Source organism: Xenopus laevis, chromosome 9_10L, assembly GCF_017654675.1.
Source record: "Xenopus laevis strain J_2021 chromosome 9_10L, Xenopus_laevis_v10.1, whole genome shotgun sequence".
NCBI classification, from domain to species: domain Eukaryota; kingdom Metazoa; phylum Chordata; class Amphibia; order Anura; family Pipidae; genus Xenopus; species Xenopus laevis.
In genome coordinates, this window is record NC_054387.1 from 12,878,127 (window position 1) to 12,900,140 (window position 22,014).

General features: G+C 41.3%; 1 long non-coding RNA gene across 1 annotated transcript in view; it reads right to left on the bottom strand.

Moving 5' to 3' along the window:
* LOC108700909 overlaps nt 1–20,423 on the bottom strand; it is a 146,395-nt gene extending 125,972 nt beyond the window's left edge. The window contains exon 1 of the long non-coding RNA XR_001933066.2: nt 20,199–20,423. This is a non-coding gene — a long non-coding RNA (uncharacterized LOC108700909). The remainder of the gene's footprint in view (nt 1–20,198) is intronic.
* Between the last annotated feature and the right edge of the window lie 1,591 nt (nt 20,424–22,014).

Here is a 22,014-nt window from a genome sequence, read left to right on the forward strand (position 1 = left end):
TTTAAAGGGGCTTTGGGCTTCTGATCTAACTTGATTAGTATCTGGGTGCGATTCCTGACTGTTTTTGATTCCAGTTTTGATCCTTGCCTGCCTGACTATTCTGAACTCCGCTAATCCTGACTCTTGCCTGTCCAACTATTCTGAAATCTATTGGTATTGACCCCTGCCTGTCTGACTACACTTTTTGTCTATTCCCAGAACTGTTGCCTTATGTCCAAAACCTTGGAAATGCACATGCATTGTTCAAAACATCTGCTTTGCACCTCTCAAGGTAAGACCTGGCGGCATCTGAGTAGCTGAGGCCAAAGGCAGCTGCTATAGGCGGAAGATTGAGCCCTGACCAGGGAGCTTAGCACTTGTTCTGAATTTAGGGAGCCGTACGTGACAGCAACCTACAGGAGGCTCTGTTTGACAGCACACCTGGTTTTAATGCAGCTATAACTTGCCCTCACGCCTGAAATTCAAAAATAAGCACCTGCTTTGAGGTCACTGGGAGCAAGAACCAAGGGGTTGCTGAGCAACATGTTCCTCATGAGCCACTGGTTGGGGACCATTACCTTAACCTCTGGATAATGTGCTAGAATATGAGCACTGATCAAGGTGTGCTGTGGGTGTTCCCCCGATAATGGAACCGAACATCTAAAGCAGAAAAGAACTACTGCACATATGGCAATTAATCTTCTAGGTTCACCCTTTCCAATACATTAAGGTCCTTTAAATGCCTTTTCTTCAAATCATGAGTCTGCACCTGTTTTAAAAGTGATATTTGGACAAACAAACTAATCTATTGTCTCTACTCATCACTATCAATATACTTAATGACGTTTGCCTTTTACAATTGAAAATAGTCTACAATAGAAGTAAGCTATCAACCACATTTGTTGAAGTCTTCTTGTAGTCTGGCCAAGTCTTTCATCTGATTGAGAATACTACAATTAAATCTATGAGTATTTAGTAACCTCATGAAAGATTACAAGGTACACTGCAACATTATTTTGAAGGTAAAGACTTCAAAATAACTGCCCTTTTCATGGGATGTTGGGAGCTACAACATGTAAGTGACCACAACCCGTATATATATATACACAAAGAGAAAAATGGATGGTTGCCCACTACAACCAAAATGTTATTGAGGTTGCATGAGGGTGTGGCCACATATGGCAAGAAAATAATTTTCACTTACCTTTTCTAATGGGTTAAATTAATATATCCAATAAAAGATCATGTCATCATTAGCAACTTTAATAAGTTAATAAACTCCCATCCCCATCTAATTTGTCTACACAACAGATTGTGATGCAGAATATTTCTTTTGTGTGCTATATTTCTTTCAAGAGAAAACCCCGATTTGGATCTCTGCAATCTGGTTTCCAGACTCTGGATATCTGGATGGCTTTCAGGAAAACCAGACCGAAAACAACATAATCATTTAAAGAGGCTCATTAGCAATTTAACACATGTGATAAACATGATCCATGAGCTGGTTTCTACTTTTTGACAGCATATTTAGAGCCATCTGCCGCTAGTTAAGGAAACAATCAGCTTGCAACCATTTACAATAAGAAGCACAACAAATAAATGAGAAATGGACTTAGGTAATTAAAGCCTAAATGATAAGATGGATCTTTATTATTGCTGAGCTGTCAGGACACAAGGAGAAAGCTGATCTTGCTAACCAACGTGTAAGATGGGTAAAAAAGGTTAGTCTATTGGTCCAGTTAATAAATTGGTCCAAATTAATAAATATTTAGTTAGTGCGCAGAATACTTTTGGAATCTAATCCACCTGCAGCATGTAGATAAACTTGATCCATGTGATCGGCAACTACAGGTATGGGATCTGTTATTCAGAATACTCTGGGCCTGGGCTTTTCCAGATAAGGGATCTTTCAGTAATTTGGATCTACATCATTTGAATAAACACAAAAGAATAATTTCACCTCTAAAAAGGATTAATTATATCTTAATTAGGATCAAGTACAAGTTACTGTTTTATTATTACGGAGAAAAAAGGAAAGAATTTTGAATTATTTGATTAAAAAGGAGTCTCAGGGAGATGGTCTTCCTGTAATTTAAAGGTTTCTGTGGATGCTGGATTTCCGGATAATTGATCCCATGCCTCGGTCATGTTTCTAGTCAGGGGTTTTGATTTAATCCCTTGTTAGATGCTGTTGAATATACAAGATATATTGGAACTGCCATCATGTTGAATGCCTTCACATGCCAGCAATCTGTAGGGCATTACTGATCTCAAGCACTCCCTTCTAATAAAATAAACATGTTAGACAGTCCAGGACAGTTATTAAAATATAATAACATTAATATTTGTTCCAGAAAACCAATCAAATATTGCATACTTATTTAGCGAAGAATGTATATGCAAAAACATGCGCAAAAAAGAGTTGTTACAATTTATAGACGATTGGGTGTAGAACATCCTTTATGGCCCAACATTTGTTCAACACCTCACCAACTCACAATAAGACTACATATATTAAAACATTGTCACACTGGTTAACTTTAACTTTGCAGATTGGGTTTCCAAGACTCTGCATTCTCCCCCCATCCCATCTCACCCTAACTTTTTACAGGCTAACGCACATTGGAGGCCAAATTTTAATGGAACATCCAAAATAAGGCCTTTCTAAAGGTGAAAGAAGTACATATTTTAGTTAGGTAATTATTGAGAGTCTAGTGCTTATTTTTGTAAGGAAAACTGAAGCACAGAACCGGTAGTGTCCCTTCCAAATCTTTCCCCTTATCTCTATCCCTCTAGATCAGGCACCTAACTAGTGCAACCAGTCACTATTTCTGTAAGGGAGGCACAGAGGAGGCAGTTGCACTGCCAACACCTCTGCCTGGTCTCTGTCCCTAGATATTAGGTACCTATCTAGTGCTACCAATCCCTATTTCTGTAGGGAAATGAGAGAGAGCAGACAGTAACCCTTCCAACACTTTCCTCTTGTCTCTATCCTTATATATTAGGTACTTATCTAGTGCTACCAATCCCTATTTCTGCAGGGAAATGAGAGAGAGCAGACAGTAACCCTTCCAACACTTTCCTCTTGTCTTTATCCTTATATATTAGGCACCTATCTAGTGCTACCAATCCCTATTTCTGTAGGAAATGAGAGCAGAGCATACAGTAACCCTTCCAACACTTTCCTCTTGTCTTTATCCTTATATATTAGGCACCTATCTAGTACTACCAATCCTTATTTCTGTAGGGAAATAAAAGCAGAGCAGACAGTAACCCTTCCAACCAGGGACATAACTACAGAGGAAGCAGACCCTGCAGCTGCTGGGGCGCCCAGGAGGTATAGGGGCCCCACAAGGCCCCAATTCATTTACAATTTCACTAGGCACTAGGACCTGGCCGGCGCGCACTAGAACTTGGCAGGCGCATGCGCTCGCAGGGGGGTGGATGCGCACCGGTGGGTGGGCGTAAGGACACAGGAGGCCTAGGGGTGGCAAAAGAGAAGATCCGGCCCCGACATTGGTCACATAGGGCAGGACTGTAAGGATGTTAACTGCAATCTGTGTGGATTCTTTGGTGATGCTCATAGGGCTTCTACTGAAGTTCTCCATAATATCAGGGAGAGTTGATCTAATTTAGAGGAAATGTTAGAGGAGATTAGGGAAAAGCTCCAAGAATGTCAGCCCCAGCCCAAGGGTCAGATCTCCATCAGTGTGGGCCAGGCCATACTAGCCTCAAATTCCTTTTCCTCCAGAGCCATGGGTCCCCAACCTGCTCTTTTGCCTCAGAGGCACAGTTCTAAGGACCTACTTTCAAAAACTGTCTCTGATGCTCTCAAGAACATATGCCAGGTTTCAGATGTACCAGGCCCTCAAACACTTCTCAGTGGACTCCTTTTTCCTTCAGGAAACCAGATTGGGATCCTCTGTGGATCTTCGCAGGGCATTCCAGAAATGGCATTGTGGTCCCAGCTTCTTTTAATTGTGCCAGAATCAGGTGCAGGAGTTGGGATCCTTTTTCAGGGTCATTCAGGGATCCACTTGCATTGTTTCATGAAAGTTGAAGTAGGTAGATGTCTACTGTTGGATGTGTCAGTGGCAGGGCATAGACAACGGCTTATTAACATCTATGGGCCACAGTTAGGACTCCATAAAAGTCTCTGCTTAGGGAATTACAACAATACCTCCACACCACCATTCCGGTTATCTTGGCTGGGGATTTTAAGCAGGTACTTAATGCTGCAGACAGATCAGGTCCCTTCTTTGATAGGCATGAAAGTCACTTTTTGTAAACATGCTGCAGCAGGCAGAAATGGCTGTTTTCACCCATGATGGTCGGGTAGGAAAAACATACCTATCACTGTGCTGGGTGAAGTAGTTGGATTGATATGGCATTTGTCCAGTCAGGAGAGGGCTTTACAGAGGTTGAGGAAGTGATTGTTAATTACATGGTTTATCTTGCTTTATCATTCCTTTTGGGGTCTTCCTCAGTTCTGATTAAGGGTCAGGGGTTGTGGAGGTTGAGCGTGGGTTCCCTGGAGGCAGAGGCAGTTTGGCACTAGTAACATAGTAACATAGTAAGTAAGGTTGAAAAAAAGACACGTCCAACCTTTTTTTTTTTTTTTATTAACTACCTGCCAGTTGATACAGAGGAAGGCAAAAAAAACCCATCTGAAGCCTCTCCAATTTGCCTCAGAGGGGGAAAAATTCCTTCCTGACTCCAAAATGGCAATCGGACTAGTCCCTGGATCAACTCGGACTATGAGCTATTTCCCATAACCCTGTATTCCCTTACTTGCTAAAAAGCCATCCAACCCCTTCTTAAAGCTATCTAATGTATCAGCCTGTACCACTGATTTAGGGAGAGAATTCCACATCTTCACAGCTCTCACTGTAAAAAACCCCTTCCGAATATTTAGGTACTCCTTCAGTTCGAGTTGACAAAGAAAGTTTTTGACTCCATATCGCAGTGGTGGGTGGAGGCCAAGGAGTCATTTCGCACCTTCTTCCGTAACCCATGTGTTGTTAGGGAGGGAAATAAGTATAAAAATACCTGTCTCTAAAAAAGAAGTTTCAGTCTTATATTTCAGATGGGGTGGCAGGGGGGAAATTTCCCACTTAAGTTCTTGGCCAGGGAGCATCAGTATAGCCGCACCAGATCACTGGTTCTGGAGAGGGGTTATGATGGTTTTCATTCCCCTGATCCTTTTCAGAATTGCAGAGCGTCTGTGTCAAAAAATGTAATAACTGGCAGAAGGGGTATAATCCAGACATCTAAGGGTGGGGGGATCTTGCTATTTGTTCAGGCCTACTATGCTTACCTGTTTAGGAGCAAAGCTTTGGAACAGGAAGATAAAGGCCTTCTTGGAGGGAACGCCAGGTCCTGATCTGCAGAATTTGGACTCTTCACCTTTGGTGGTGGATATCACGGAAGATAAGGTCAAAATGATGATTGAGAAGCTTGATTTAAAGAAAGCCCCACATGGCATCACAGCCAAATTTTATAAGAACTTTAAAGATCTTTTGGCCCCTAATCTTGTTTAGGTCCTTAGAGACTGCCTTGGAGAGAGGTGTCTTACCTCCCTCCATGAGACTGTCCTCCTTGGTGTTTCTTTCAAAAGGCAAGGAGCCCTTGGATATCAAGAACTGGAGGCCTATTGCCTTGTTGAACACAGATACGAAGCTTCTCACAAGGTGCTTTTTTCTACGCTGATTTTCAGGCACTTTATTGCCCTGTGAGCAGTTCTGTATGGTGAAAGGTTGGAGCTTCTTTGGGGGCGCTCGTCAGTTCTAAAAAGAGCTTGAGAAATGCAAAGCTCAAGTGTGTGATAGGTCTTGATCAGGCCAAAACTTTTGATAGAATGTATTATTGGTACGCATGGGCTACCTTGTGGAGGTATCATATCGCGGATCAATTTGTCGCGTGGCTTACTGATTTTTATAGGGAATGAGAGAGCTTCCCACTTGTTAACGGTTGGCAGGGTGAAAACTTCAGGGTTGAGGCTGGGGTGCACAAGGGTTTCCTCTGAGTCCATTGCTCTATGTCTTTGCCATAGACCCTTTCCTGCATGCGGTGCAGGCATTGGACTTGGAAGGTTTTTGTGCCCCTCATTGCCTGCCTCAGAGGGTGGTAGCCAATGCGAACAATGTTACAGTCATTGTTTCATGTCCTGAGGAGGGGAGATTGTGGACTGCTGCCATCACAAGTTACTCAGCAGCCTCTGGGTCACTAGTCAACACTGGCAGAGGCTTTCTGTATCATCCTGATTTCAAGAATGCTTCCAAAGAAATTAGCATCCTTGGGGTCGAATTTGGGAGGGAAGACAATGCCAGGCTTAATTGGGAGTTGGATACCGTAAATGCAAGGGGTACGCCAGTGGACAAAGTCGAAGTTGTCCTATAGGGTAAGGGTGAAGTTCATCAAAACTTACCTGGTCCGTGTCCTCCTGTGTCATTTGTTTATCCTTTGCCAGAAACTTTCTATGTTGTTCCAGATGCTCTGGGGAACCCGGTTGAACCCAGTCAAAAGAGGGATTACTTATTTGCAGATGAAAAATAGATGGGCTGGACATGTGTCAGATGGCCTTCTTTGGCACCATTTTAGTTTAACTTTGGGCATCTGGATCAAGGAACTGATGTCCCATGCAAAAGCAGTGTCAGGGCCTGGGTATTCCCTTTTGTAGGTTGTAGGGTTATAGGGTGAAGTTGGTGCGACATAGTCATCTTCCATCATACTTTGTTCTTGCGCTGAAGCTTTTGAGGAGATGGGACATCAGAGTAGATGATCTTGGTACAACTTCCAGGCAGGCTCTTTATATGAGGGTGCTAGATGTCTACATTATTATTTATCTCACCTTGCAGGACTGCATTGGGGACAATCTGGTCAGGAGCTTGTGCTTCCTCAATAGCAAAAGCTTATCTCTCAAACTACTTGACTTATCCTGGCTCTCTCTTCAGGGAAAGCTCATTGTCAGGGGAAATGTTAAGTATTCGTTGTGGTTGACCGACATTGCTCCAAAGCTAATTTAACTTGCCGTTAGTTTTGTTAAAGCATTGTATTTTATGTTTTTATTTCTTTATTGTAAATGTGTTTTATTTTAATAAAAATCCCTACATATGAGGCACTTATCTAGTGCTGCCAATCCCTTGTTCAGTTAACAAAACATGCTTCATTGTTCCACTCCTCTATAATGAGAAACACAAGCTAAAATAGAAATAAGCAGACCAATATCTAAATACTTACAGAACATGTTTTTGGGACTCGAAGATTTAAAATTGCCAAGTTCTCTCTTTGTATCATTACATTTTAATCTGCCCACTCTTATCACTGGTTTCCTTTTTTCATCTTAAAGATTGCCTACAGGTAATTCTTTATAATTGCCTTTTCCCCCCCAACAACAACAGCAATTTTATTCTTCCTGTTACGAAATGGATAAATTAATTTGACCAAGCAACATGCATTTTTAATGCAAGCAAGAGGTCGGGTAATGCTTATTTTTTTTTTTTTATCTGTACCGTAACTGTTCAATTAAAAATAATCTTATGGTATGTTGGAAACAGAAATTATGAAAAAAAAAATGTAGACACGTTACATCTCATTGTGAATTAAGAACAATTAATTATTGAAACAGTTTCTGAGACGAATAACACACTTTATTAGTCACAATATTGCATTAGCAGTGAGAAAAGAAAGCTAGGTCATTAATTTTAATTGACCACATATCTTATTGCCTAGGGAAGTAGATGATACCAGCAATACTTAGTAAGTAAAACCATTCCAAAATCTCTCCTAAACGAGAAGTTCTTGCACTCTCTTTTTTTCTGATGCCACTTTGAAGCACCCAACTATAAGGCTGTGGATAGTCCATGCTGTATCAAAAAGTATGTTTTTCCCCCACTTGAATATACTTATTCGGGTTACTTTCACTCCACCATGCAGTCGTTTTCACGATACTGCATGGTATTAAATCATCCACCCTGCTATATTATAGCTCTACAGGTATCTAGGTATCTCATTGAAATATTACACACATATAGATAGAGAGGGACATTGGGGTAACAGTCACCATGTTACAGCTCCAGAGGTACCCTGGGCAGCACTCACCCCAAATCTCACTCTTGCTGGCTTTAAGGCTAAGCAACCTTAACATGTAACAAGGTTACAAATTATGGACACATTGAGGTAACAGTCACTGTGCAATAGATCCAGGGGTACCCAGGGCACAAATAAGCACTCACCCCAAATCTCCCCCTAACTGGCCTTCAGACTGGGCCCCCTTAGCTCAGAACAAGGTTACAGATATATAGAAACATTGGGGTAACAGTCAACTTGCTATAGTTCCAGGGGTACCCAGGGCACAAATAAGCACTCACCCCAAATCTCCCCCTAACTCACCTTCAGGCTGGGCCCCCTTAGCTCATGACAAGGTTATAGATATATAGAAACATTGGGGTAACAGTCACCCTGCTATAATTCCAGGGGTACCCAGGGCACAAATAAGCACTCACCCCAAATCTCCCCCTAACTCACCTTCAGGCTGGCCCCCCTTAGCTCATAACAAGGTTACAGATATATAGAAACATTGGGGTAACAGTCACCCTGCTATAATTCCAGGGGTACCCAGGGAACAAATAAGCTCTCACCCCAAATCTCCCCCTAACTGGCCTTCAGGCTGGGCCCCCTTAGCTCATAACAAGGTTACAGATATATATATATATATATATATATATATATAGGAACATTTACTAGATTTTTAATGTTGGCTAATGAAGTTTCCAGTTATAGAGGTATTGTGAGGTATCAACAATGGTTTTGCTAAGTATTTATGTTTTTTTTTTACAACCACAGAGATAGTACGCGGATGATACTTTCCGTGTGCATCTTAATAAGATTCCAGGTTTTTTTTTAGACCAGTGATCATTCTCTCCTAGTCTTCATTGCTTCTGCAGAGTCGGTTCATGGAGTTATTCTATTTCTCTAGAGCTTTGTGGTGAGTTAATTAAAATCTTATAATCCTTCTAAATCTATAGCTCTGAAAGGTCAAGGCGACCTTATTAAGTAAGTTGTGACTCTTATGTCAATCACAGGATCTATAATTATATATATATATATATATATATATATATATATATATATATATATATATATATACACACATATACAGGAAAATTTAAAGTTGTATGGACGTCTTTATTATAAATGTTGCTGCAAATGGTTACCAGTTTATATTACACATGTCCAGGGAACCTTCATAATAAAGACAGGAGAGTTAATATAATGCCCTACAAATGAGCCCACTATACAATTAGGGGCAGATTTATCAAGAGACGAAGTGGATTCGAGGGAATTTTCGAAGTAAAAAAATTTGAAATATTTTTTGGATACTTCACCCATCGAATAGGATACTACGACTTTGATTCGAAGAAAAATAGTTAGAATATTCGACCATTCGATAATCCAAGTACTGTCGACTTCAATACTTCGCCAAATTAAACCTACCGAAGTGCTAGGTTTGCCTATGGGGACCTTCTAGAGCAGTTTTCTACGTTTTTTGAAGTTGAAGAAAAATCGTTCGATCGATCGCTGAAATCGTTCGATTCGAACGATTTTACTTCGACCTCAAATGGCCAAAGTCGATGAAAAAAAACTTTGACTTCGATATTCGAAGTAATTCAATTCGATGGTCAAATTTCGAAGTATTTTCAACTTCGAAATTCGACCCTTGATAAATCTGCCCCTTAATGTTCCATATGTTATAAAATGTGTGGAGAAAATCGGTTACCCAAAAAAGTAAGTCAACACTTTTGCAGGCAATCCCGCTAAAAAAAAAAAAAAGGAAAAGTCGCCAGCATTTTTTGAACTTTGATGCATTTTCGGCTCACAGATATGATGTAAGTGACAAAAGATGGAGGAAGATCTAGCGGCTTTTAAGCACTTCGTCTGGTCTAAAGTGGCAAAAGAGGTATGGTTCAGGAAAATTTGCACTTTAGTGAATTTACGGAGTAACGATCGTTCGCCAGAGCGAAAAGTCGCCTGGTGAATGAATGCTAGCGATGATCCCATTTACTAGAAAATTGGTGCCTGCACCTGTTGAATTGCCGATGTCCCTGAAGTTGGCAACACTGGCAAAAAGTCGCTAGCGTTAGCCACTTCGCCCTTTAGTAAATCTGCCCCATAGTCTTTACTTACAGGTATGGCACATGGGGTGGGGCTTAGGGTGTCCACAATGGTGAGGCAACCAGCAATAGACAAATGAGAACACAGAGGATTTATCAAAGGGCAGTGAGAGTGGTTCCTTAATAAATGACTCATATTGGGGTGGCCCAAACCATTATAAACCATTTCTATAATTGTTTGCAAGTTTGACTACAGTTCCATCAGTCAATACATTAGCAAAGTAAAGTTTCAAGCCAGTTGAAAATGTAGCTTTAAATTCCAATTTATATTACTAGTAACAGGATGGGATCCGTTATCCGGAAACCCATTATACAGAAAGCTCTGAATTACGGATTGGCCATATCCCAATAGACTCTATTTTATTCAAATTATGCAAGTGTTTAAAAATGATTTCCATTTTCTCTGTAATAATAAAACAATAGGTTTTACTTGAGCCAAATTAAGATATAATTAATCCTTCTTGGAAACAAAACCAGCCTATTGGGTTTATTTAATGTTTATATCATTTTCTAGTAGGCTCAAGATATGAAGATCCAAGTTACGGAAAGATCCATAATCCGGAAAACCCCCAGGTTACTTTGTTACACTGGTTTGACTACGAAATGAAAAAGATGTCTTGCTTCTCAGGTCTATGCTACTGTAATAAAATATGAAGGTAAACGAAAAATAGAAAGTAATTCATTTTCTACAATTGATGGTTTCTCCCCATTCTCTGAAATCAATATACGTATGTGGCCCTGTCTTATTTCAAAGGGGGAAAAAAAAGGTTTGAATACTAATCCAAGGCCACCTCATCAGTACAGAAGTATTATTTCACATCGCTCTTTGTTTTGGAGGGATAAAATGAATATCAAATCCGAAGCTTTTTAAGAAAGATTTAATTTCCTTTAGAGTCTGAGATCTTAACACTTTATTGTTTCTTTTTACTGCTGACATTTCCTTTGCCATAACATGCTCATATTGGCCTTCGGTTTTGCAAGAAAAACACCAAAGATAATGAAATTAACATGAAAATATATGTTATATATATGTGTGAAATTGATCCTCCAGTGTCAAGGATTCCATTCAATTTATAAAGATATAGAACACAGCTATTGGCTTTCAACATCATAACTGGTAATCTATACGTCCATATTTTGAGAGTCTGTCCATATCAATTTCTTTTAAAGAATTTGTTTAACGACGCCGATTAGGGGTGAGTTAACGTATTTGCCTGCAACAGATTCACAATAAAATTCACATTTTTTTTAATTTTTTTTTTTATTCACTAAGTTTTATTAAGTTTTCTGACAAAGAAAAATGGGACACTTTCATTCATCATTAATGATAACGTTAAGATAGAAGGTGGCTCCATTATCATAGAATGTGAATTTTGGCTCAATAAATAATTGACATTCTGTATTGCTAAAGCGATATACAGAGAGGTCCATAAATATATGAACAGAGACAATCAAGTGAACAACACTCTCCAGGAGGTAGAGTATCCATATCCAAGTCTACCATAAAGAGAAGACTGTATGTAAGTAAATACAGAGGGGGCACTGCAAGGTACAGGCCACTCATAAGCATCAAGAATAGAAAGGCTACATTGGACTTTGCTAAAAAACATCTAAAAAAGCCAGCACAGTTCTGGAAAAACATTCTTTGGACAGATGAAACCAAGATCAACCTCTACCAGAATGATGGCAAGAAAGAAGTATGGAGAATGTGTGGAACAGCTGATGATCCAAAGCATAGCACAGTTCTGTATAAAACATTTGGGAGGCAGTGTGATGGCTTGGGCGTGCATGGCTGCCAGTGGCACTGGGACACTAGTGTTTAGGAAGTAGAGCCAGGCACTCGCAGATCAACTGCAAAAAGTTTTATTAGTACTTTGATTAGCCTTATCTGGACTAAGGCAGAGCTTTGAGGCACACCAAGGCAATATTGGAACCAGTATCTACATACATGACACTAGTGTTTATCCATGATGTGGACTGAAGGTCAAAATAGGCCCTGGCATTTCAGGTACACAGAGACTCAATTAGCCCACACAGAGGCCCAAACAGCCCACTAAATACTGATTTTCTATGGCACCTTATAGCAGCCCCTCTGGCATTTGCCAGAACCCACAGATTGCCAGTCTGGGCCTGGACACTGGACAGAAGCAGCCAAATGAATTCTGAGGTGTTCAGAGACACTGTCTGCTCAATTCCAGCTAAATGCAGTCACATTGATGCGGAGACGTTTCATAATGACCCAAAACATTCAGCCAAAGCAACCCAGAAGTTTATTAAAGCAAAGAAGTGGAATATTCTGGAATGTCAGTCAGTCACCTGATCTGAACCCAATTGAGCAGCATTTCACTTGTTGAAGACTAAACTTGGGACAGAAAGGCCACAAACAAACAGCAAGTGAAAGGCCTGGCAGAACATTAAAAAGGAGGAAACCCAGAATCTGGTGATGTCCATGAGTTCAAGACTTCAGCCTGTCATTGCCAGCAAAGGCTTTTCAACCAAGTATTAGAAATTAACATTTTATTTTCAGTTTTTTAATTTGTCCAATTGCTTTTGAGCCCCTGAAATGAAGCGATTGAGTTAAAAAAAAGGCTTTAGTTCCTGACAATTTTTATGCAATCTTTTTGCTCAACCCTCTGAATTAAGGGCTCTTTCTCACTGGCGTTCTGACCTGCGCTCCCCTGCGTTCCGTTTTTTGGCGTTCAGCCGCAGGGGAGCGCAGGAATAGACGCATGTCATTATTATAAATGGGGCTGTACTCACTCAGGCGCGTGTAGGCGCCGAACGCAGGAAAAATGCAGCATGTTGCGTCTCAACCTGCGTTCAGCGCCTACACGCGCCTGAGTGAGTACAGCCCCATTTGAAATAATGACATGCGTCTATTCCTGCGCTCCCCTGCGGCTGAACGCCAAAAAACGGAATGCAGGGGAGCGCAGGTCAGAACGCCAACGAGTAAGAGCCCTATAGCTGAAAGTCTGCAGTTCAACTGCATCACAGTTGTTCCGTTTAAAATTCATTGTGGTAATGTACAGAACTAGTGATGGGCAAATTTATTTATCCAGGCGTGAATTCGCTGTGAATTCCTGCGATTCTCAAAACCGCTGTGAAAATTCACTGGCGTAAAAAAAAAAAATGGACGCCGGCGCAATTTCGCCAAGAACCGACACCGGCGTCCAAAAAATACAGAGACGCCAGTGCTGTTTCGCAAATTTTTTTCAGTTTCGGAGAAGCGAAACGCCCCAAATTCGCCCATCACTATAAAATTAGAAAATAAGTCTCTGTCCAAAGATTTATGGACCTGACTGTATATTTCACAGTATATACATTGATTATTTCAGTAATAAAAAGCCACCCTCTCCCATTCTTGTTTCTGCACCTAGTTATCAACTATCCTCTCCTTGATTATATTTTTAATAGCAGCGCTGAGAAATTGCTGAAATGAGATTTTATACGTGTCTGTATTGCGCATTAGTTGAAATGCCTTCCCCTTCATCAGAATTACCATTGATGTGACACGGAAGAGCCATACCAGGAATCCGTCAACCTCTTTATCCCTCTTGCTGATAAAGTTTGTGAAAAGGAACGAGACCAGGTTGGGAAAAGACAGATGTTCTGCGGTTACTGGTGACAAGTTCTCTGCTACAAGCACCGGAATAAGCCTTGACCCATATTTCTTCACACCTAACAGATGGTGATTTACAGAGGGCAGAGACATACACAGATAGGCATGTTAATATCATCTCCCCATAATCTTTGTTACTCACTCAGCATATGCCAGATGCCTCTATTCACATCATTTATAAAGTGATTTACTGTATATTACACATTCTATAATATATTATATGGGGCTATGCAAAACCCTTAACGCAGCGGCCTCAGATTTTGGAACAGGTCCATGGCTAATACTGATACAGGTGTGGGACCCTTTATCCAGAATGCCTGGGAAGTGGTTTCTGGATAACAGATCTTTCCGTAATTTGGATCTTCATACTTTAAAGAACCCCTAAAAATTGGCTAAAAATGCCATATTTTATATAGTGAACTTATTGCACGAGGCTAAAGTTTGAGCTTGTCAATAGCAGCAATGATCCAGGACTTCAAACTTGTCACAGGGGGTCACCATCTTGGAAAGTGTCTGTGACACTCACATGCTCAGTGGGCTCTGATTGGCTGTTGAGAAGCTAAGCTTAGGGCTCGTCACTAATTATCCAGCAGAAAATGAGCTTCCCCTGTTATATAAGCTGATGCTACAGGTTTGCTGATTATTAAATTCTGATGCTAATTGCACTGGTTTCTGTGCTGCCATGTAGTAATTATCTGTATTAATTACTAATCAGCCTTATATTGTGACATTTCTATTCTATGTGTACTGTATATTGTGAGTGGGTCCCTAAGCTCAGTAAGTGACAGCAGCACAGAGCATGTGCAGTGAATCAGCAGAAAAGAAGATGGGGAGCTACTGGGGCATCTTTGGAGACACAGAACACACCGGCACAACATGGGTAATACTAGCAGGTTTAACCTTGCTCGTTTATTGCGGATGCAACGTGAAAGAGGGTCACGCCCCGAAACGTTGCATCCGCAATAAACAAGCAAGGTTAAACCTGCTAGTATTACCCATGTTGTGCCGGTGTGTTTTGTGTCTACGCTGTTTTTGAGGTTGGCCAATTCCTCTATCATCGAGCACCTGGGATTCGTTTGATTTTGGACGGCCAGGGTGTGCGAGTGTAAGTTTTCCTTTTTTGCATCTTTGGAGACACAGATCTTCCCTGCTAAAGGGCTGTGGTTGCCTTGGGCTGGTACAGAAATCCAAAACATTTCTAGCTACTTCTTTAGTTAAACTTTAGTTCTCCTTTAAGTTTACTAGAAAATCATATATGCATTAAATAAACCCAAAAGGCTGGTTTTGCCTCCAATAAGGATTAATTATATCTTAGTTTGGATCAAGTACAAGCGACTGTTTTATTATTACAAAGAAATATTTTTTAAAGATTTGTATGATTGGATTAGAACGGGGTCTATGGGAGACAGTCTTTTTCAAATTGGGAGCTTTCTGGATAAGGGATTCCCTAACTGTACCTATGTTAGCATCAGATGTGGATAATGAAAGTATAACTATTTAATAATGGGTCTACAAGGCTTTCCAGAGCCAGTGTGACCTATTAACAGATAAATAGAGTCCTTCCTGCTAGTGATGGGCGAATTTGCGCCGTTTTGCTTCGCCGAAAAATTTGCGAATTTCGCTCGAAATTTGCAAAATGGTGAAAAATTCGCAAAACGGCACTGGCGTCTCGTTTGTGACGCCGGCGCCCGTTTTTTCTACGCCGGCGTCCGTTTTTTCGAAAAAAAATTGACGCCGGCAAATTTTTGCCGTGAATTTATTCGCTGGCGGCGAATTGCGCCAATTTGCCGCAAATTCGCGCCTGGCAAATATATTCGCCCATCACTACTTCCTGCTCTATGTACTCTCCACTAGGTCTATGTAATCGGTTAATGTAACATGTCACCTAAGCAGGGTGATGAGTTCAGATATGACTCTTGATGTGTTCTTGATGAGCCCACACCAGGATATATTGTATGGACCCAGGTGCAGGTACACATGGCAGATTTAAGCACCAAAATGCCAACTAAATTGCTGGTCGAAGCAATGTATCCAGGTGAAGGCACATCAAGAGGCATAGGAGTAGATACTTGGCCCGTGTTTGTCTGCAGGCAAAGATCCGCTACGTGTGACATTAGCCTAAAGGGCTCAGAGCAACAAACAAAACCTTGTTCTCCCAACGGAGGTTTGCAAGATGGTACAAACAGGCAGAATTCTCATAAAAAACGCCCTCTAGTGTTTGTCATTAGTTCTATATTCCTATCTGGTAGATACTTCCCTAGTAGATGCTGACGAGAGCATCATTTTATACAACTATTATAAAAGATACTGGGAGTTATTTATAAAGTTTATTCGCAAATGGTTGTATTGCCCGTGTCTTTTCCTGAACGCTGAAATATTGGCACTTTCCTGTTGTTTTTGCTAATTCACATTACGCAAAAGTAGTCACAAATGAGATAGGCGTTTGCGGCACGAAAATAGCGTTGACAGCCATTTAAATTCGCAATTTGCAAAAGCTGATTTGTGAATATTTTCTCCAACACCAAAGTTGGAGAGAGATGTAACTCAGACGCAGAGAGTGTGCATAAATATTCACAATTTGCGATTATACCATATTTAAATTCTGTTTGCGCATTAATTACACCACTCTTACCCAGATTTATAAATAGAACCACGCGCAGGGCAAGTATTCTCACTGTGCGAATCATTCTACGATGTGCGGAGTTTATAAATGAGCTCCAATGAGAGAAATATACAACAGCATGAAAAGGGAGAAAGTCCAAGTAACAGTTAATGACGATATTTTGCAGATAAGCGGAGGGACAGTTTGTTCATGGAAAGGCTTTCTTGGCTCAGACACGGAGGCCAATTTAATGGGCACTTATAAAAGTAATTGAGCTTCGGTCTTCTACATCTGGGAGTAACTTGTATGGGAATTTGATTGGATGAGAATGAGGATAGAAAAATGATAGTGCCTTGACTTGCTGTCCTGTGCCCCCTGAGCAGCACTTTCAGGCATTCCTCCATCCCCCCCCCAACATTCAGATCTTTTATTTTAATCACCTTTTTCACCCACTTGCACTACATTCACCCATAGATACACAACTGGCACCGTCATGAACACTGCCATTAGCAGTATCATTACTTATACTGGCACCCGTCCCTCATAAATGTTGCCATTATCAAGAACATTAACCACAGTGGCACCATCTTGAACATTGGCATTAGCAAGAATAGTACCTGCACTTTCAGCTTCTTAAACATTGTCATTAGCAAGAACATTAAACTGCACTGGTACCATCATGAACATTGGCATTAGCAACTGCATTAACTGCACTGGCACCTTCATGAATATTGGCATTAGCAAGAATAATACCTGCATTGGCATCATTATGAACATTGGTATTAGCAAGAACATTAACTGCACTGGCCCCAGGGGCGATCATGGCCCATCCGCCGCCTGAGGCAGCAGCAGTTGCTGCCGCCCCCCTCCCCATGTGCTTACCTTTTTTGCACCTGAGGGGGGTCCACAAGGAGGCAGAGAGGTCAAGGATGCTAGCGCAGAGAGCCTAACTGCGCACTCTGCGCTAGAAGAGCCGAATTTACAGTTTGAAAACTGGAAATTCGGCTCTTAAAGTACCAGGAGCGGCATTTTTGCTGCCCCGATACATAGTGGGGCACTGCCGCCTGAGACGAGAGCCTCAACTCACCTCATTGGCGAAGCACCCCTGACTGGCCCCATCTTGAACATTGGCATTAGCAAAAATAGTACCTGGACTGGCATCATTATGAACATTGGTATTATGAACATTGGTATTTGCAAAAACCATTAACTGCACTGGCCCATCTTGAACATTGGCATTAGCAAAAAAAAAAAGTACCTGCACTGGAATCATCATGAACATTGGCATTAGCAAAAAAAGTACCTGCACTGGAATCATTATGAATAGTGATGGGCGAATTTATTCGCCAGGCGCGAATTCGCTGCGAATTTGCACGTTTCGCCACCAGCGAATAAATTCGCGAAACACCCGCGAAAATTCGCGGCAAAAATTCGCCGGCGCCAAAAACGGGCGCCGGCGTCAAAAACGAGACGCCGGCGCCTTTTCGCGAATTTTTCGCCGTTTCGCGAATTTCGCGCGAAATTCACGAATTTTTCGGCGAAACGCCGCAAATTCGCCCATCACTAATTATGAACATTGGTATTACCAAAAAAAAAGTACCTGCACTGGAATCATCATGAACATTGGCATTAGCAAAAAAAGTACCTGCACTGGAATCATTATGAACATTGGTATTATCAAGAACATTAACTGCACTGGCCCCATCTTGAACATTGGCATTAGCAAGAATAGTACCTACACTTTCAGCTTCTTAAACATTGTCATAAGCAAGAACATTAAACTATACTGGTACCATGATGAACATTGGCATTAGCAACTGCATCAACTGTACTGGCACCTTCATGAATATTGCCATTAGCAAGAATAATACCTGCACTGGCATCATTATGAACTTTGGCATTAGCAAGAACATTAACTGCACTGGCCCCATCTTGAACATTGGCATTAGCAAGAATAGTACCTACACATGCACCATTATAAACATTGACATTAGCAAAAAAAAAGAAATTACCTGCACTGGCACCATTGTGTACATTGGCATTAACTAGAATAGTACCTGGATCTCCATCATTGTGAACATTGGCATTAGCAAGAGTACAAGAATAGTACATTGACTGGCATCATTATGAACATTGGCATTAGGATGAATAGTGCCTAGATTGGAATCATTTTGAACACAAGTATAGTACCCTATATACTCGAGTATAAGCTGAGTTTTTCATTCCCCAAAATATGCTGAAAAACTCTACCTCGGCTTATACTCGGGTCAATCGCATAAACGGTTGCCGGCGTCTAAGAATAGTCGCCGGCGTCCAAGAATAGTCTCCAAGAATATTCGCCGGCGTCCAAGAATGGTCGCCGGCATCCAAAAATGAGACGCCGGCACCTCCAATGGGACCAGAAACCCTCAATTTTTTGATTGAAACTTACCAGAAGCTGCTGCATTTCTCACCCTAGGCTTATACTCGAGTCAATAACCTTTCCCAGTTTTTGGAGGTAAAATAAGGTACCTCGGCTTATACTCGGGACGGCTAATACTCGAGTATATACGGTACCTGGTCTGGCATCATCATGAACATAGGCATTAGCAAGAAAATTACCTGCACTTTCACCTTCATGAAAATTGGCATTAGCAAAAACCATTAACTGCACTGGCACCATCTTGAGCATTGGCAAGAACAGAACCTGCACTTCCATCATTGTGAACATTGGCATTAGCAAGAGGTTACCTGCATTGGCACCTTTATGCAAGAACATTAACCCCACTGGCACCATTGTGTACATTGGCATTAGCAAGAATAGCACCTGGACTGGCATCATTATGAACATTGCCATTAGCAAGAAATTACCTGCATTCGCACCTTCGTGAACATTGGCATTAGCAAGAACATTAACCACACTGGTACCATTGTATACATTGGCATTAGCAAGAATAGTACCTGGACTGGCATCGTTGTGAACATTGGCATTAGCAATAAATTACATTGGCACCTTCATAAACATTGGCATTAGCAGTAACATTACCCACACTTGTGTTTGGTACCTCAGTGCCCGGCTCCCCACCTCCCCATTAGGCACAAAGTTCATGTAATCAAATGATTGCTTTTTGGGGTGCTGCATGGCATCAAACTGGTCTCTTGTTTTAAAGGGCAAATCAACCCCCCCACAAAAAAAATGGCAAATAAAAAAAAAAAAAAACACGTAATTTTAACCAACTTTCCAACCTATATTCATATTTTTAAATTATTTTTTAATACAAATGCTATTGAAGGCAACATGTGCTTAAATCATGGTGGTTACTTTTGAAACAAATGTTGCAAAAGTCAGATTCCCAGCAAAGACGGGTCTGTTAATCAGCTGCCTTGTCGTACAAGTCGGAGCCACCAGTGCAGGGAATAGAAAGGGCACACACTGCTTTCAATAGCAATACATGTACACATAACATAAAAACCATAGAACATTTGTTAAGAATGTATATTGTAAAGTTTCTTATAATTATGGTTTATTTTATTAGATAAAAATTTTTTTGAGTTCATGTTCCCTTTAAACACCTCATCACAAGGCTGAATCATGTGCATTATACTGACCATCTCCTCCTGCTCTTTATTCCTGCCCACCAGCCTCCTTATACCCACAGCCCTTGTTTCTCCATTGGCAAACATTATATAAGCCAGGTCTCTCTCCATAGACTTTTTCTCTTTGCTCTTAAATGTTCCATAGAATTTATTGCCTTTGCAGTCAACAAGGGGTTAAGATGCTCTGCTCCCCCTCCCACAGCACAGTCACTACCCCCAGTCTCTGCCCCACAGCAGTGTTGCTCCCTACCTTGTCCTGTGCCGTCTCCTGCAGGGCCCCCTCTTCCACAGCCTTTGCCAGGGGGCCACAGTCTATCTCCAGTTGCTTTCTGGCATCAGCATTGCTTTTTGGCTTTTCAGCAGTTTGTTACTGTACAGTAGCTGCTCTGGGGGGACTGTCAGTGTTTGGGGAGAGTTTCCTCACCTGCAGTGTCTCTCCAAGCAGCTTCCCCTCCCCCACCCTTTTAACTCTATCTGCTAATTATCTGCACCTGCAGCTTTTATTGCCATGAGACCTGTACTGTGTGTATCCAGTATGGCAGCTCCCTCATGGCTGGCTTTCTCCAATGTACTTGTTTCTGGTGTCTTCTCCATGTCACCACTACTCCTGCTCTTTCCTTCACTTTCCCCCAGCTCCTCTGCTCCCTGACTGACTGCTATACCAGGCCAAAGGCTCCTGTCTGTATTGGCTACAGGACTTACCCCCTCTGTAGTTATGGGGGACCTGATTTCAGGTATAAGGGTAGGACTACACAGATGTTTTCTGCGTGATCCGGCGCGCTGCGACAAAAGGCCAGCGTCAAATCGTATGTGATGGAAATCAGGTAGATAGAAATGTCGGATGAAGTTGCAGCGTGCGTCTGCATCCGACAGTCGTGTTGCGTGCGACTTCATCCGACAATGCATTCACTTACTTTATTTCCGTCACATGCGATTTGAAGCCGATGTTTTGTTGCAGGGCGTCTGATCGCCCCAAAAACGTCTGTGTAGTCCTACCCTAAGGGTAACTTGAGATTGACCAGTTTTGTAGGGGTTCCCTGAAGTAGAGAGCTGCAGTTGCACAGGATCCTGCATACAGTAGTTAACTTTTAGGGGGTCATTTATCAAAGTCTGATTTTATCTCAACATTTTCTGCTACAAACTCCGATCAAATCCGCTCGGGGTTTTTACGCTTATTTATTATTAAATTTTCCTGAAAATTTGCTTTGTGGGGAAAAATATCAGATTTTCATGATTTTTTTCAGATTTCTTAGGCTTTTTGCCCGAAAACTCAGAACACTTTGGGGTATTGCACGAAACCCACTCATTGGAACTTCTCCCATTGTCTTTATTCGGACTTTTCCATCCTTGGGGTTTAATAAATTATTAAAAATTTGTGATGTTTTGAAAGTCCGATTTTATATATAAAAAAAAAATCGGGATTTTTGCATTCGAAGTTTAGTAAATAACCACCTTAGTATAGGTTGCCAGGTCTAATTTTCAAAACCAGCCAAAGTCAGCTGCAAAAGCTGGAAACATTTAGAAGAAAAAGGCAAATACTGAAAATTACCTCAAAGGTAGAACATTAAGGGTCGAATAATAAATTCCATTTTTTGAAAAAAAAATTTGGTGCCAAAATTCACACATTCGAATTTTAGTCCCCAATTCGAATGTGAGATTTATCACACCTTGACCATGGAAACATTTCTTATTCGAATATTAGCCACCTAAAACTTGCCGAGTTTATTTACGCGTCAATGGCACAGGTCTGTTGAACCATTTGAATATGTTAATTTTTTCCTGATATTCAAGTTTTTTTCCGGAGGGAAAACTAGATTCGAATTCGATTTCATTTTCGGGTGTGCAGCCACTGGGACAGAATGCTCTGTTATACAGATAGCTAGAATCTCAGCTGCCATAAAGCAGGGCAGGACTGCTGCTTACAATGGGGATCAGAAAGGATCTGTGCAGCCACTGGGACAGAATGCTCTGTTATACAGATAGCTAGAATCTCAGCCATAAAGCAGGGCAGGACTGCTGCTTACAATGGGGATCAGATAGAATCTGTGCAGCCACTGGGACAGAAT